The following is a 16,005-nucleotide window of genomic DNA, read 5'->3' as shown; positions in this document are numbered from 1 at the left end:
ACCTGTTCTATGCTCATGATTGAAAGGTCAGGGCCAGGAATAGGGGTGGGGGGTGATGACTCCAACAGGAGGAAAGTGCAAGTTGTTGCAGTTTTGTGGGGCAGTGACTCTAGATGCAAAGTCTATAGATGAGGAAAAGGTAATGTACTTAGTAGGGGCGTGACCACAGGACACATTACAGAATATTATCCATATTCTAGGATAAGTAACTCTTAGCTTCCACTTCAAAAGGTGCCTGAGCCCTAAGAAGGCTTTCCTGTAGGAGCCATTGCCTGATGGGGCATATCCTTCTGAGCCAGTGCTACGGTTTTGATAAGTCCCCAGTGTTCATATGTTGGGAACTTAATTTCCAATACATCAGTGTTGAGAAGTAGGACTTCTAAGAGTTGGTTAGGTAATGAGGATGTTGCCCTCATGAATGGATGGATGTCACTACCTCGGGGATTTGTTTATTATCTCGGGGCCTTATTGGGAAGTTTGGCCTCTTTCTTCCTCTCTGTCTTATCCATGTGATACCTTCTTTTGTATTGTGATGCAACAAGAAGGTCATAACCTGATGTGTGCGGCCTCTTGATCTTGAACTTTTCTAGAAGTTCTTCTTCTTCTCTAGAAAAATGAGTGAGTAAATTTTTCTTCCTTGTCCATTATAGGCATTGCAGGCACAGGAAGTGTTTCATCTAGGACCCTGCCAGAACTCATCCTATGGTATTTTTCTGTAGCTAATCCTGATTTATATGCTTTTTATAAGAAAGGATCATAAATAAAGGAACTTCCTGAAATATGTGAATCATTCTAGAAAACTATCACTGGGGGTATAGTGGGAACCCTAAAGTGTGTAAGCAATTGGTCAGAACTGTTGGTGGTGTGAGAACCCTGAGCTTGTAGCTGCTGTCTGAAGTAAAGGCCATCTTGTGGGGAACTGTCACTTTGACCTGCGAGGTTTGACCTATTTAATGAGTGTCATAATTATATTTGCATAGGACAAATCTTCACACCCAGATTTGGAGAGAAAGGTAGGACCAGAGACACAGAAGCTGAGATGCTTCATAAAGTAGAATCTTCTAGACCCAATAACAAATTGCTGGAGGCTGATTTTTTTTGGAATTTCCCTCCTGCAACCCCACCACATTTCCGTTCTAAGAATCCCCAAAAGATTCCCTCATGGCCTTGACATAATGTTAGGGTTTAGATCTAAAAGTTCCCCCAGAAGTCTTCTGGAAGGCAAGTGGATCACGGGCATGCTACCCTCCTCAGTGAATTCATCTGATGAAGATTCATAGCTGTAGGAGGTGGGGTTGAGGAGGTGGGTCACTGAGGGTGAGACACAGAAGAGTCTACTATTGTTCCTGGCTCCTGTATTCTGTCTCTGCTTCCTGGCTGCCATATGTTGAACATCTTTCTTCTGCCATGCCCTTTTGTCATACTATTTCTGCCTTAGAGGTAGCCAACCTTGTTCATAACTCTCTCAAACCATGAGCCAACTAAACTTCTCATCCTTTAAATTGTGGGTGTCAGGTATTTTATCCCAGCAACAGAGAAGTAATTAATACACACAGGAAGGAAACGAATTCCAATTATGAAACACAACCCGAGTCTTTTCCAAAAGGCCTACTCTGCAGGGAAAGGATGAACCAGAGCTCAAATTTGAAACCTTTTCCAACCTTGAAAAAGAAAAAGAAAAGAAGAAAAATTATAATGAGCAGGGTATCCTTAATCAGAAGATTAGAGAATGTTCCTTATCCCCAGCATTCTGTCATCATAATAAGACTTGAGTTTAAAAACAGTGATTACAAATCCTGGTGTGGTGCACACCTGTACCAGCACTCAGGAGGCAGTCAGGAGGCTGAGACAGGACTCCTGAGGCTGAGGTACGAGGATTGGCATAAGTTTGAAGCCAGCCTGGGCTACACAGCGAGTTCAAGGTCAACTTGAACTACAAAAAACAATCAGTGATAACAGGTGAGAGTTGAAAGATTCAGTCTTTTTCCAAAGAGCAGTGTATAGGAAAACTATCATGCCAAGAAAATATAGTAAGAACCAGAGAGAATAAGGGAATTTGAAACCTTCCATACTATAGCTATACCCAACACTAAATACAGCCCCACTCATAATCAGATTAATATAAATTCTCACACTAAAGGCCTATTTAGCTCACTTTCTACAACCTAGCACAAACATTTGACTTTCAGCAAAATATGATGAGACATGTGAAAGGCAAGGAAAAGCACAATCTTAAGAAAATACAATCATCAGAATCAGATTCTGCTAGAATTTAAGTCTGAAATGTTCCACAAAGAATCAAGTATTAATAAAGTGGTAGACAGCTCATGGTGCTATTGGGAGGTGGAATCTTAAGAGTTGACGCCCAGTGGAAAGATGTTAGGTCTTTGAAGTTGTGCCCTGGAAGGGTATATTATGGCCCTTACTCCTTCCTGATTAGCTTTCTAACTTGTTGGCCACCATGCGGTGAGAAGCTTTGCTCTACCATGTGCTCCAATATGATGTACTGTCTCACCACAGGACCTGAAACAATGGGCCAAACAATCACAGACAGAACCGTTGAAACCTTGAGCCAAGATAACCCTTTGTCTTGAAATGTCCTTCCACCATGATATTTCTGCCTTGGAGCCAGCCTACCATGGACTGAAACCTCTGAACCTTGGGCCAAAATAAACTTCTAATTTAAGTTGCAGGTGTCAAATATTTTGTCCCAGAAATAATAAAGCTGACTAATATGGAAAGTTGGTATAAAGATGAGGGGTCATTGATGACTATAGCTGATAATGTGGATCAGAAAACTTTTGAATCAGCATGTTGGAGGCATTTGGAAATATTTGGAGATGTAGACTAAAGGGAGGTTATGATAAGAGCTCAGAGAGGAATGATGATTAAAATGCAGACAGTAAAGGCCAGGCTCATAAGATTTCAGATCGAGATAAGAGGTCTATTGGGAATTAGACTAAAGGGCATGCTTTTCACAATATGACAGGGAATTTGAATGCATTATGTCCATGCTCCAAGGCTCTGTGGGAGGCTGAATTTAAAGGTGACAGATGTATTTATCTTAAAAATGAAGTTTTAAGGCAGAATAGTACCCAGGCAGTGGCAGAAGCACTACTGGCTGCTTTTAGTTAAATTTACAGTGAGAATCAGGAGTAAAAATGTAGCAAAAATTTTTCAAAAACTTGGAGTTTAGCCAAAAAGGGGGCATATTTCAACATGCTATTCAGAAGGTAGAAGTTGCTAAAGATATTAACAGTGCCATTAAAAATAAGCCAAGTACTTTGTACCAAGACAAGAGGAAAGATGCCTTGAGGACATCTCAGGAATTCACCAGGCAATGCCTCACCCATGCAGACTATCCTGGCTCAAAGTAATAAAAGTGTAAACCCACTTAAAAGACTTTGGTTTAAGAAGAGAGCCCCTAGGCACCTGACTCACACAGGGGCACTTAGGGAATTCTTAACCCAGGTTCTGCCATCAGAGCACATGGAAGCCACTGCAGCTGTGGTTCAATTGGCCCCCAGTACAGCTCTCACCAGTGGCAGACCTCAGGATCATCCATATTATACCAATTGTCCAGGCATGCAGAACACAAGAGTCATTGAGGCTTCAGCCAAGAAGCCTGTGCCAGGCAGTGTGTGGCAGAATCAAAGTCTGCAAGAAGTTCCTGACAGTGTGATTAAGCTGTGAAGATTACACCAAAACTTCAATGGAGACACCAGGAAATTAGAGATGCCAGGAACATGGAAGGTCAACCAAGATAAACCTTAGGCTATTGGCAGAGCCAGCCCAAGCAAGAGGCCATGCAAGCTGTAGCCAGCAAGATCACAGGAGTGGAGCTGCCCAAGCCATTTGGAGGTCATATCATGCTACTAGATGCCTAAGATGCTGGACAAGTGGCCACAGGATTCAGTGCTTGCCCTACAGGGCTTCAGTTTTGCCTTGGTGTGATTCACTGTTATTATTTTCCTATTAATCCCTTTTGGAATAAGAATGCTTACCCTGTGGCATTGTATGTTGGAAGATTATAACTTTCTTTTTGGTCTTTATAAGGGCTTAGTTTGCCTTGAGTCTCAAAGGGGACTTTGGACTTGGACTTTTGAGCAGTGCTGGAAGTTAAGTCTTTGGAGACATTAGGAGATGGGCTGAGTGAATTTTGCATTGTGAGATGGATATAAACCCTTGGGGGCCAGCCATAGGTTGCTGTACTTTTGGTTTGAAATGTTCTCCAAAAGCCCAAGTGTTTCAGTCTTTGTGGTGCAATTGGGAGGTAGTGCAGCCTTTAGAAAGCATGGTTTAGTGGAAGAAAATTAGGCTACCGGGGTCATAAAATAATCTCAAGTATTTTATCACAGTCCCAGAATGCTAATTAGCATGTACTCATATGACACATAAGACAGAATACCAGAGAGGGGATGCAAAATAACAATGACAAATATGTTAAAGGCTCTAATGGAGAAAAATGAGATAATGTGCAAGAACAAAATGATGACATTGGCATAGAGATAGAAACTTCCAAATAACCCACAGGCTAGAGAAGAAATCTCAAAAAATAATTTGGACTCAATTAAAATGAAAATTAAACTTATTAAATTTTATGAGATATAGCTAAAGAAATTCATAGAAAGCAATTTATAGCATGAAGGGGCTATAGGCATATATTAGAAAATAGGAATTAATAAAATCAATAAGCTATGCCTTAAGGAGCTTGGGAAAGAAAAGCAACTGAAATCTGAACTGAACACAGGAAAGAAAAATAATACAAATTAGAACAGACACTGATAAAAATTTAAACAAAAATAATAGACAAATTTAACAAAACTAGAAGCTTATTCTTCACAAGCATAAATAAAATGGAAAAACTTGCTAAGTATAAGAGCAAGAAGAGAGAGAGAGGTAGACTGAGACAGAGAGACAGACAGACAGAGAGAAAAAACAAATTGAAGAGCAGCAAAGAAAGTGGGTTTATCACCATTGATTACTGGTACTATGTATATTCAAAAGATTCTCAACGCCTACATGCAACTTTATGCCAAAAATTTAATACCTGAAATACCATTTCCTTGAAAACACAGACTAATAAAATCTTTCAAGGAGAAACAGAATAGCCTTATACATATTTTTTAATTGCTAATAATAAATACTAGTAATAAAAAAACCTTCCCCAAAAGCAAAGGCTCAAGCTCAGGTGATCTCACTAGTAAATTCTGTCAATAAAATAATAATTCTCTATTATCTATAATCTATTCTAGAAAACAGTAGCAGAGGAAAATTTCCCAAATTATTTTATGATTCCAACATTGATCTGATCCCCAAAACAGATAAAGACATTACAGCCAAAGAAAATTATGTGCCAATAGCTTTGATGAACCTAGTCACAAACATTTTCTATAAAATATTAGTAAATTAAATCCTGTAATGTAAAAAGAGGATAATACATCTTGAAAAAATGCAACCCATTTCTGAATATACTACTGGCTTACTATTTAAGAATACATCATTGTAATTTATCACACTAATAGACTGAATAAGAAATATATTAGGATCATTTCAATAGATACAGAAAAAGCATTATGTAAAATTCAAGGCCTACTCAGGACAAAAAAATCTACAAAATAAGGTCAACTAGGAATTTTGTGTGATCAGAATATGTCAATGTATGTTTGTAACAAATGTACCAATCTGGTACAAAAGGTTAATAGTAGAAGAGGATGTGAAAAGGTGTACATGGAAATGTTCTGTACTTTCTGCTGAATTTTGCTGTGAACCTAAGCTGTTCTAAGAAATAAAGATTTTAAAAACACCACAAACTGACAACATCATTCTTCAATAAAAGGAGCCAATGTCTGTGGAGAAATGACTGATTATAAGATTGGAACAGGAAATATGTAAGATGAACCTGAAATATCTTGCATTGGCAGAAAGTAATAAAGTGCAAAAAGAAAAATAAAGACCATAATGATAGCAATGTATCACAGTGACGCAGATGGCAACAAAAAGAGCTCTCCCAGGTCAAAGTGGGAACAAAATATAAAGCATAGTGTTGAATTATGACCCACAATATTTTAAAAAAATCCATGAGCCCATACTGATATAAGTAGATGAGGGAAAAATACATAAATTGAGATGAATTTATTATGTAAAAGAATTCCAAAAATCCATTCTCCACACATTAAATGTATGTTGCAAATAATGACTTCCTCTCAAAAAAGTACAGTATGAAAGATGGGAAAGAGTAACCTTATGTGAAAAGATCTGACTGCTTTAACAGGCAGTGCAGTTCAACATCAGTGTGCATTGCATGTGCCCTGGATATGATGTGATGAAATGGTGCTTTATCACTGCCGTGCTTCCTAAAACACATATATTAAGTTGAATAATTAGAAAAACAGCAGGCAAATACAATAATGGGATATTCTACAAATTTCCTAACCAGTACTTTTCAGCATCATCAAGGTCAACAAAAATAAGTTTAATCAGAAACAGCTAAAAAGAGCCTAATGGAACATAGCAACTTCATTATGAGGTAGAATTACAACTACATATGACATTGCAACCAAATATGCCCTCCTGGATGGGTTTCTTGGATAGAGAAAAGACATTAGATGAAGTCAGGGGAATCTAAACAAGGTATAGACAATATTTAATAATAATACATCCACATTGGATTGTCAATTGTAACAAATGGGCCGTCTATTTAAGTATGAGAGGGTATATAGCAAATGGAACCTTCATATATTTTTAGTAGGATCATGTAATGCTACAGGCACATTGAAATCATTTTGGCAATTCCTCAAAATTTGGACATTGCTTTAGCTTATAGCAAAGCAATTTTACTCCTAGATATATATCCAAAAGAACCAAAAACTAATATTTTCACTAACACATAAATTCTTATAAATATTGATGATAGTAGCATTAGTAGTAGCAAAAAATGAATTAACCTAAAGAACCAATAAATGATGAATTTATAAACCAAACATGGTATACCTATACAACAGGATATTCAGCCGTAGAGAAGAAGGAATATGGACATGTGCTATCACATGGATGAACCTTGAAATATTATGATAAGTACTAGAACTCAGACACAAAAAGTCACTAATGTGTGATTCTACTTGTATAAATTGTCCAGGATAAGCATATCCATAGAGACAGAAAAAGAAAGTAGTGGTGCGAAGCACGGGTAGAGATGACAATGAGGAGAGTGACAGTTAGTTGTAAGTGTTAACTTTCCCTGACTAAAGAATGCCCAAATAACTTGTAAAATGTTATTTCTGAGTGTGTCTGTGAGAGTTATTCCCAGAGGGATTAGCATTTGAAATGACCAACTGAGTAAAACAGATGCCCACCCTCAATGTGGACAGGCAGCATCCAATCAGTCTGAACACAACAAAAAAGCACAGGGAAAATGAATTAGGCCTGCTCTCTGCTAGAGGTTCCCCTGACCTCAGATACTGATATTCTTAGTTCTCCAGCCTTCAGAATCAGACTGGAACTTAAACCACAGGCCTACTACCACCATAACCACCCACAGATTCAGATTCAGACTGAATTCCACTGTCAGATTTCTCGGTTCTCCAGCTATAGATGGTCGTGTGTGGGACTTTTTGGCCTCCATAGTTTGAGCCAATTTCTACAACAAATTTTCTCTTATATATGTTTCTACATATCTATCCTATTGTTTCTACTTCTCTAGAGAACCTTGACCGGCTATAGAGTGATGTCAAAGGGCCTGGTGCTTCTTTTTGGGATGCAAAAAATATTTTGAAGTTAGATACAGTGGTAATTGCATATTTTGAATGTAGTAAAATCACTAACCTGTATGTTTTTAAAGGGGATTTATGATATTTTAGTATATCAATACTGTTGCCATTTTTAAATGTCAAAGAGTATAGTATAACACTCACTTGGAAAAGCCTGCATAAGCGATTCCTTTTTGTGACGTAGCCTCAGAGAGTTTATACTTTCCTGGTGACTCTAATAATATTCATTTTCACTTCCTAAAATATTCAGAGCCAAAATTGAAATTCAACTATAGAAATTTGAGTATTCTCTATCTTCATTTTCTGTGTATCCTTTCTTGTTATAGTTTATATCTAGACATCCCCCAAGAACCTTGTGCACTCAAAAAGAGAGCTTTTGGAAGGTGATGTAGTCATTGGAGCAATATAGCTGACCTGCTGTTCAGGGGCAAGTTCTGTATGAAGAAGTAGGTCACTGAGGGGACATGTCACCCTCCCTGGCTCCTCCCATCATGCTCTACTTCCTGGCTGCCATAACGTGAGCAGCTGTCCTGCACCAGAACCTCCCACCATAACTTCCTACCTTGAAGCTAGCCAACTAAGGACTGAAACCTTTCAAATCTATGAGCTAAAATAAAACTTTCTTCCTTTAAGTTGTGTGTATCTCAACAATGAAAGAGAAAAACATTTCTAATTTCTTAATTCCTACTCTTAAATTGTGCCAGTCTTGGAGTTCGTGACAATTCTAATATTACTATTCTTTTCAAATTTGTTCATATTATAAGTCTCTTTGAATGAGGGATGAGATAAAAATAACTTGCAGAATAACTTGCAAATAGATCATATTTAATACGAATATCAACTAGAAAACACTTTTGTCCAGTAGCAAAGCTTTAAACATATTAGATAAATGTTTATTTGATATAGTGAATTAAGCATACAAACATGTCTAATGAGTAATTACTACTCATCTTGTTCAATGCAGTGTCTGATTCTGGAATTTTGTTTCTGTCATTATTCTTGAATTGTCATACAGCCTTTTTAACATTTTTAGGCTTATCAACATTATTCTCATCTAACATTGTTCTTATAAATATTGTCCTCATCTAAAGGAATGAGTGAAGAGTTGAATGAAAACCCATAAAACGTTGATATAATCCTTTCTGACCTTATAAGAATTGTCCTCCACAAGGAATCAAGCATGCCAGATTCAATAAAAACAATCCTCTATATCACAAGAATGGTCCAAGCACTTAGTTTCTTGAATATATCTTAAGATACCTATTGCTGTTACTTTCTCCTCAACTACTTGACCTCCGAGTACTTGATCACCTCATTGTTACCTTCATTTAGATCAGTACTATTCTGTCTGTTCTGTATCTGTCTTTGTATAAAAATATACAAATGATAAATACATAATGTATTGATGATAGATGATGTAGATAGAAGATACTAGATAGATAGACGAATAGACAGACAACTAGCCCTCCATTACCATGGATAAATTTAATCTGTCCATGTGGCTTAGAGTATGGTACCCTCAGGCCTTCAAGCACAACCCATTGCCTATTACACCTACCCAGTGTGCCCAACTCTAATGAGTAGAACCTCATTTTAAAATGAAAATTTATTATTGTGCAAAGTACTGCATTATTTTACATAAATTGTATTCAGAATCCATTACCTCTACTTATTATTCTTTGGACACACTGTGCAGAAGATAAATTCACCCTAAGTTCAATATTTTTCCCTCTGCATATTCAGCAAAGTCAACTCAAAGCATCAGTTTTTGTCTTACTTTCATACATGAAATTTTTATTTCAGAGCTGGAAAAAAGAAGTTTTGAGTGTTACCCTGTACATTAAACAATTATTAAAATAAGAAAAGAAAAAAATCATTAAAAATGAAATTTTCAAATGCCTACACGGGACTTCCAGGAAGATGGCAGAGTGGTGAACAGCAGAGAAACAGCCTTTCTGAGGTTTGGTGTCCAGACAGTGGAATACAGCAACATGAGGAAGAGAAGAAGGAGGAAAGTGGGTTCCAGGGAGCCAGCAAGGATCTGCAGTGAGAACTGAAGTTCACTGAGAGAGCAAAGAGAGGGACCTCAACGCAGAAGACGGAATTGGCAAGCAGCACTTGCTCCCTGAGCCCTGGCTCAAGGCATGCGATGGGTGGTAGATGCATGGTGACTACTGGTGACCCCAAAGTCCTCCACAGAGGAATGTCAGTGGAATAGAGCAGTGAACACAACGGACTGTAGTGCCTCATCAGTTATTTAGGTTCAGATGTGCCCCAGGAGAGGGTGATTGGCCCGTCGCCATCTTGGCGAGGGGACAACTGAGCTCAGAACTCAGAGCAGCTGATGGTTAGCTCCATCTAGTGGATCCCAGTGTTAGGGCAAGGCAGAGCTGACTTCAAGCCAGCAGGAAGCACATGGTGTGTTGCCAGCTGAACAACTTGTGTTCCAGGCTCACAGCCAGAAACCAGCTTGAACGTCAATGGAACCAAAGAGTCAGGCTTGCTGGGATTAACCACCCTACCATAAATCTACTGTTGGGATTAATCAACACGAATCTGGGCTCTGTTTGCCTACTCTGTCTACCATTTACAGCACAGACACACCCTGCAGTGAACATTTTTTTCTCTTTTTTTTTCTGTTTCTTTTTTCTTGATTATTTGTTCTTGTTTTTATATGAGTGTGAACAAAATTGTTTCTATTTTCTTTGTTCTTGTTTCATTCTGTTCTTGGTTTTCTTTCTTCTTCTCTCTTTTCCTCCTGTATTCTTCACCAGTTTCCCAAATTTGTGTAAAGTTTCTTTGTTCTACAGCTTTGCTTCTAATCTCTTTCTCTTCTACTTCTCTGTTTTTTCCCCTAACTCATTCTGAATTTTCTCACTGAGAGTAAAATTGACATATTGGTGGCATACTTACTCTATACAATTTTCTGGTTTGTTTTAGATTTTGTTATATAACCACAAATATAGTTCATATGGTTAAGGATTGCAAATTAATAGTTACCACTATTTGTCATTTTCTAGGTTGCATTTCATGCTATTGTTATTGCTGGCTATACTACTTTAGCCAAGATTACATAATTCTTCTACTCAGTTGTTCTTCCTGGTACACCAAGACTGAGGTTGTCTGAGGGTCATAGGCCAGTGCAAAATAACCAGGGGATCACCCAAATAGGCAGAGCTTCTCATCTCCAATAAATTAAAGAGATAAGACCTTGCAAGAGACTCAATACTCAAAAGGTAGCTACACCTGGAAGATATCTCTGGGAAGAAGTCATTTCCAAAAGGTTCTTAATACTAGCAATAAAGCTACCTGCCATAAGCAATTCACAAGCATAAACTTAGGAATTAAACTAAAAAAAGAGAAAATGAAAAGATACAGAAGTAAGATGCAACTTTAGAATTCTAGCTTACCAAAGGCAATCCCAGGGGGCAATGAGGTGGAATAATTCAAAAGCCATTCACCTGGACAATTTGAAGTGGCAACAGCAAAAGTAACAAAGAAGATGAGTGAGGCTCTAGAAAAACTAAAATCAGAAGTAATTTCTCAGATAATTATAGAGATAAAAACCATGAAGAAAACATGATTAATGACACTAGAGCAGATACAGATAAAAACTAGAGTATCTTAGAAAAATGATGAAAACTATGAACACCCAAAAGTCATGGGATACATGAGACAGATTTAAACAGATAGCCAGAAGATTAAAAATTCTATTGAAAGTATACATAGCAGAATGAATCAATGTGAGGACAAAATATCAGATCTAGAAGATAGGATTGTGGTTAGTGATGATGAAAAGAAAGATTTCTGAAAAATAGCAAGGGACCATGAAAAATCAATCCAAGGGCTGGGGATTTAGCTCAGTGGTTTGGCTGCCTGCCTTGCAAGTGCAAAGTCCCAAGTTCAATCCCAGTACCAAAAACAAAAAAAAAAGAAGAAGAAGAAAAATCAATTCAACATTTTGAAAATGATGCAAAGAAGAATAACGTAAGATTGATCAGAGTCAATGAAAAGGCAGGAAACAGTGCACACAACATAAAAAACCTGTTCACGGAAGTAATGGAAGAAAACTTCTCAAGGATACAAAAAGAATTTGACATACAGATAAATGAGGCATATTGAACTCCAACTAGCCACGATCAAAAAGTCTACACCAGGGTATATAATATTCAAGATTCCATAAATTCAAAATGAAATAGAATATTAAAAGCTGTTAGAGAAAAGAAACAAATTGCCTATAAAGGAAATCCCATCAGAATCACAGTGGACTTCTCAACACAAACACTCCGGGAGATCTTAAAGTGAAATATTTCAAGCCCTAAAAGAAAACAACCTCCAGCTCATACTGATGTACTCCAGAAAACTACCATTGAAAATTAATGGAGAAATATGATACGTCCATGACAAAAAACACTTGAAGAAGTTCATGACCACCAGCAGTTCAAAATGTTCTGAAGGACATTCTAGAAAGGGATAATGAGGTCTATAACTCCATGAACCCCAACACAATAAATCCACCAGGCAAGGAAAGTAATTAAATAGAGGGAGAAAAAAAAAAGAATGAACAACAGGAAAACAACATAAAAAGGATAATTCAATACATATCAGTTAAAAGCATCAATGTAAATGGTCTCAATTCACCAAGAAAAAGAAACAGACTAGCAGAATAGGTCAAGAAGCCAAATCCAACAATATACTGAATATAAGAAACACATTTAACTCAACAAAATTCATAGACTGAAAGTCAATGGGTGGAAAATAATACTCCATGTGACAAAGACCCAGAAGAAAGCAGGGGTAGCTATTCTATTTGTAGACAAAGTGGATTTCAAGCCAAGACTGATTAAGAGAGACAAAGAAGGTCACTAAATCCTGGTAAAGGGAACAATCCAAAAGGAATAGATAACAATCATAAATACATATTACCAGCATGCCCAACAATATAAACAAATAATAATGGACATGAAAAATCAAATAAGCACTAACACAATTGTAATGGGGAAGTCAATACACCACTGTCACAAATAGACAGAACAACTAGACAAAAAAGTCTACAAAGAAATATCAGAACTGAACCAAACTTTTGGACAAATGAATTTAGTAGATGTCTACAATGTTCCACCCCAAAACATCAGAATACACATTCTTCTCACCTGCACATGAGACAGTCTCCAAAATAGACCACATACTAGCTCATAGAACATGTTTAAATAAATACAATGTAATTGAAATTATTCCATGCATATTACCAAACCATTGCACAATGAAATTGAAAATCAATGGCAAAAGAAACCACAAAAACTTCATAAACACATGGAAATTAAACAACACCCTCCTGAACAACCAATGGGTCACAGGTAAAATTAAAGAAGGTATTAGATGGCTTCTACAATTAAATGATAATGCCAATACAAGTACCGGAACTTATGGGACACAATAAAAGCAATCCTATGAGGGAAATTTATAGTGGTGAATTTCCATATCAGAAAAGAAGAGTGAGCTCAAATAAACAACCTAATGTTGAACCTCAAGCTTCTAGAAAAGGAAGAGAATGTCAAGCCCAAAACTCGTATGAGGGAGGAAATTATAAAGGTCAGAGAAGAAACTAATGCAGTTGAGACTAAGAAAACAATACAAAGAATCAATGAATCAAAGAGTTAATTCTTCAAAAGATTCAACAAAATTGATAAACCCTTAGCCAGTCTTATCAAAAAAAGGAAAGAGAAGACTCAAATCCATGCAATCAGGAATGAAAAGGGTGAAATCACAACAGATCCTGCAGAAATCCCAAAGATAATACCCACTTCAAGAATTTGTACACAAATAAGATGGAAAGCATAAAAGAAATGGACAGATTCCTAGATGCATATGAATTACCAAAGCTGAATTTAAAAGGTTCTAAATAACCCAATATCAGTCAATGAAATTGAAGAAGAAATTTTGACAACTGTTCCTCAGACAAAGGAGTAATAACTAGAATCCTTAAAAAAATCAGACCACCCAAATTTAAAGACCCAATCCAAAAATGAGTGTTTGAAATCAACAGATACTTCTCAGATGAAGAACTAAAAGTGGAAAACAAATATAAGAATAATGTTCAACATCACTGCTCATTCAAGAGATGCAAATTAAAACAACTCTGAGATTCCCTCTTACTCCAGAAAGAATAGCTGTTATCAAGAAATCAACCAATAACAAATGGTGGCTGGGCTGTGGGGAAAAAGGAACCCTTCTCCACTGTTGGTGTGAGTATAAATTGGTGCAACCACTGGGGAAATTAGTGTGGAAATCCTCAAAAAACTAAAACTAGAAGTTCCATTTGATTCAGCTATTCTTCTTGGTATATCCCCAAAAGAATTAAAAGCATCATACCACAGTGATGTGTGCACACCCATGTTTATAGTGGCACAGTTCGTAATAGCTAAAGCTTAAAACAGCCCAAATTCCCATCAACTGATGAATGGATAAAGAAGATGTGGTGTTTTTTTTTTTAAACAATGGAGCACTACTTTTCCATAAAGAAGGATAGCTTGAGACATTTCTAGGTAAATGGATGGACCTTGAGACCATATTCTTAAGTAAAATAAATTGGACATACGTGTTTAAATACCACATTGTTTCTCTGGTGTGATAAACTGAAAATGTAAATAAGGTCTAAAATGTATAGTAGATAGTGGGAAGCAGGAGGAAAATGTTCAAGTGGGGAGGAGAACAAGGGAGGGGAGAGGGAGAAGGGAAGGAAGGGAAAAGAAAAAAAAGAGAATGGAAGGGAAACAATGGAAACAAAGCTTTTGTAAATAATGACGCAAACAGAGGTTGAAAGGAGGGAAGGGGAATGGGAAAAAAAGAAGCAAGATTATCATGTACAGGTACAAATTCCTTATGATGAATGTTATCATTATGTATATCTAAAATGTACCAATAAAATTAAAAAATGCCTACACAATTCATGTGAAATTATCTATGTACAGGAAAAGATAACTCATCTTGCATAAATCTATGTTTGCTATGTCAACATTTTATTTTAAGATTCTTAATTTAACTTTACAATCGCAGCTTGTCAAATGTGCAAATATGACCTTTTGAAGGTTTTGTACTGGGTGCAGTAGCTCATCCTGGCAGTCTCAGCATTCAAGAGGCTGAAGTAAGAGGATCTTTGAGCCCAGGAGTTCAATTTCAGCCTGGACAACATCACTCAAAAAATTACTTTGTTTCCATTTTAATTTTCCCAAGGCTCTGCCTCCCAGCCTGACTGACTGCATTGGCACAATGGACAGCAGGGCAGAATCTATTGGTAAGAAGATTTCCAGACTGGATGCTGAGCTAGTGAAGTACAAGGATCAAATCAAGAAGATGAGAGAAGGTCCTGAAAAAAATGTGGTCAAGCAGAAGGCCTTGCGAGTTTTAAAGCAAAAGCGAATGTATAAGCAGCAGCAGGACACCCTTGCCCAACAGTCCTGTTATACCACCCAGTATTGAAGGACCCCAAGAGTGTGGTGGATGCTATCAAACAGGGAGTAAAAGACAGGAAGAAGGCATACAAGGAAATGAAAATTGACCAGATTGAGGATTTACAAGACCAACTAGAGGATATGATGGAAAATGCAAATGAAATGCAAGAACCACTGAGTCGCAGTGACGGCACTCCAGAATTAGATGAAGATGACTTAGAAGCAGAGTTGGATGCACTGGGTGATGAACTGCTGGCTGATGAAGATAGTTCTTCCTTGGAAGAAGCAGCATCTGCATCTGCAATACCAAAAGGTGTTCCCACTGATGCTAACAAGGATGGAGTCCCAGTGGATGAAATCGGATTGCCACAGATCCCTGCTTCATTGACTTGTATCATTCAAGCATATTGTGTAAAATAAACACATATTCTGGGACTGGGAAATATTTCCAAATTTGCAAAAGATTTCAGTTTCTTTTCTTTTGTGAAGGAAAGGTTAATTATACTGCCTTTCTTTTTTTCTATTAAGAAACTCATTGCTTGAAGGAAGCTTTCTTTGTACTAAAATTTGATTCTTTTTTTCTTATGAAAGACTAACTTAAAAGAATCTTTGGCTTTGTATGACTTGTTTTCATTCATTAATAACTGAAATAGAATCAAGGACACAAGAATCTTTAGTAAGTTCTAAGACAGTATAACTTTACAGTTTCAATGTGACCTTGATACATTGATAATATAAAGATGAGATTTTTGAGACTGTTAATATTATGTTTCAATACCATTTTC

The 16,005-nt window shown here is 37.1% G+C and overlaps 1 pseudogene; it reads left to right on the top strand.

Annotated features, from left to right (window-relative positions):
* Nucleotides 1-55: 55 nt before the first annotated feature.
* Nucleotides 56-15,640, top strand: LOC101720094 (charged multivesicular body protein 5 pseudogene; annotated as a pseudogene).
* The last annotated feature ends 365 nt before the right edge of the window (nt 15,641-16,005 follow it).

The sequence above is a fragment of the Heterocephalus glaber genome, unplaced genomic scaffold (assembly GCF_053883595.1).
Source record: "Heterocephalus glaber isolate CG9 unplaced genomic scaffold, H.glaber_assembly_v1.0 deba00001531, whole genome shotgun sequence".
In the NCBI taxonomy this organism is placed as follows: domain Eukaryota; kingdom Metazoa; phylum Chordata; class Mammalia; order Rodentia; family Bathyergidae; genus Heterocephalus; species Heterocephalus glaber.
The sequence above is the reverse complement of the archived record's forward strand: the minus strand, read 5'-3'. Positions and strand labels throughout refer to the sequence as shown.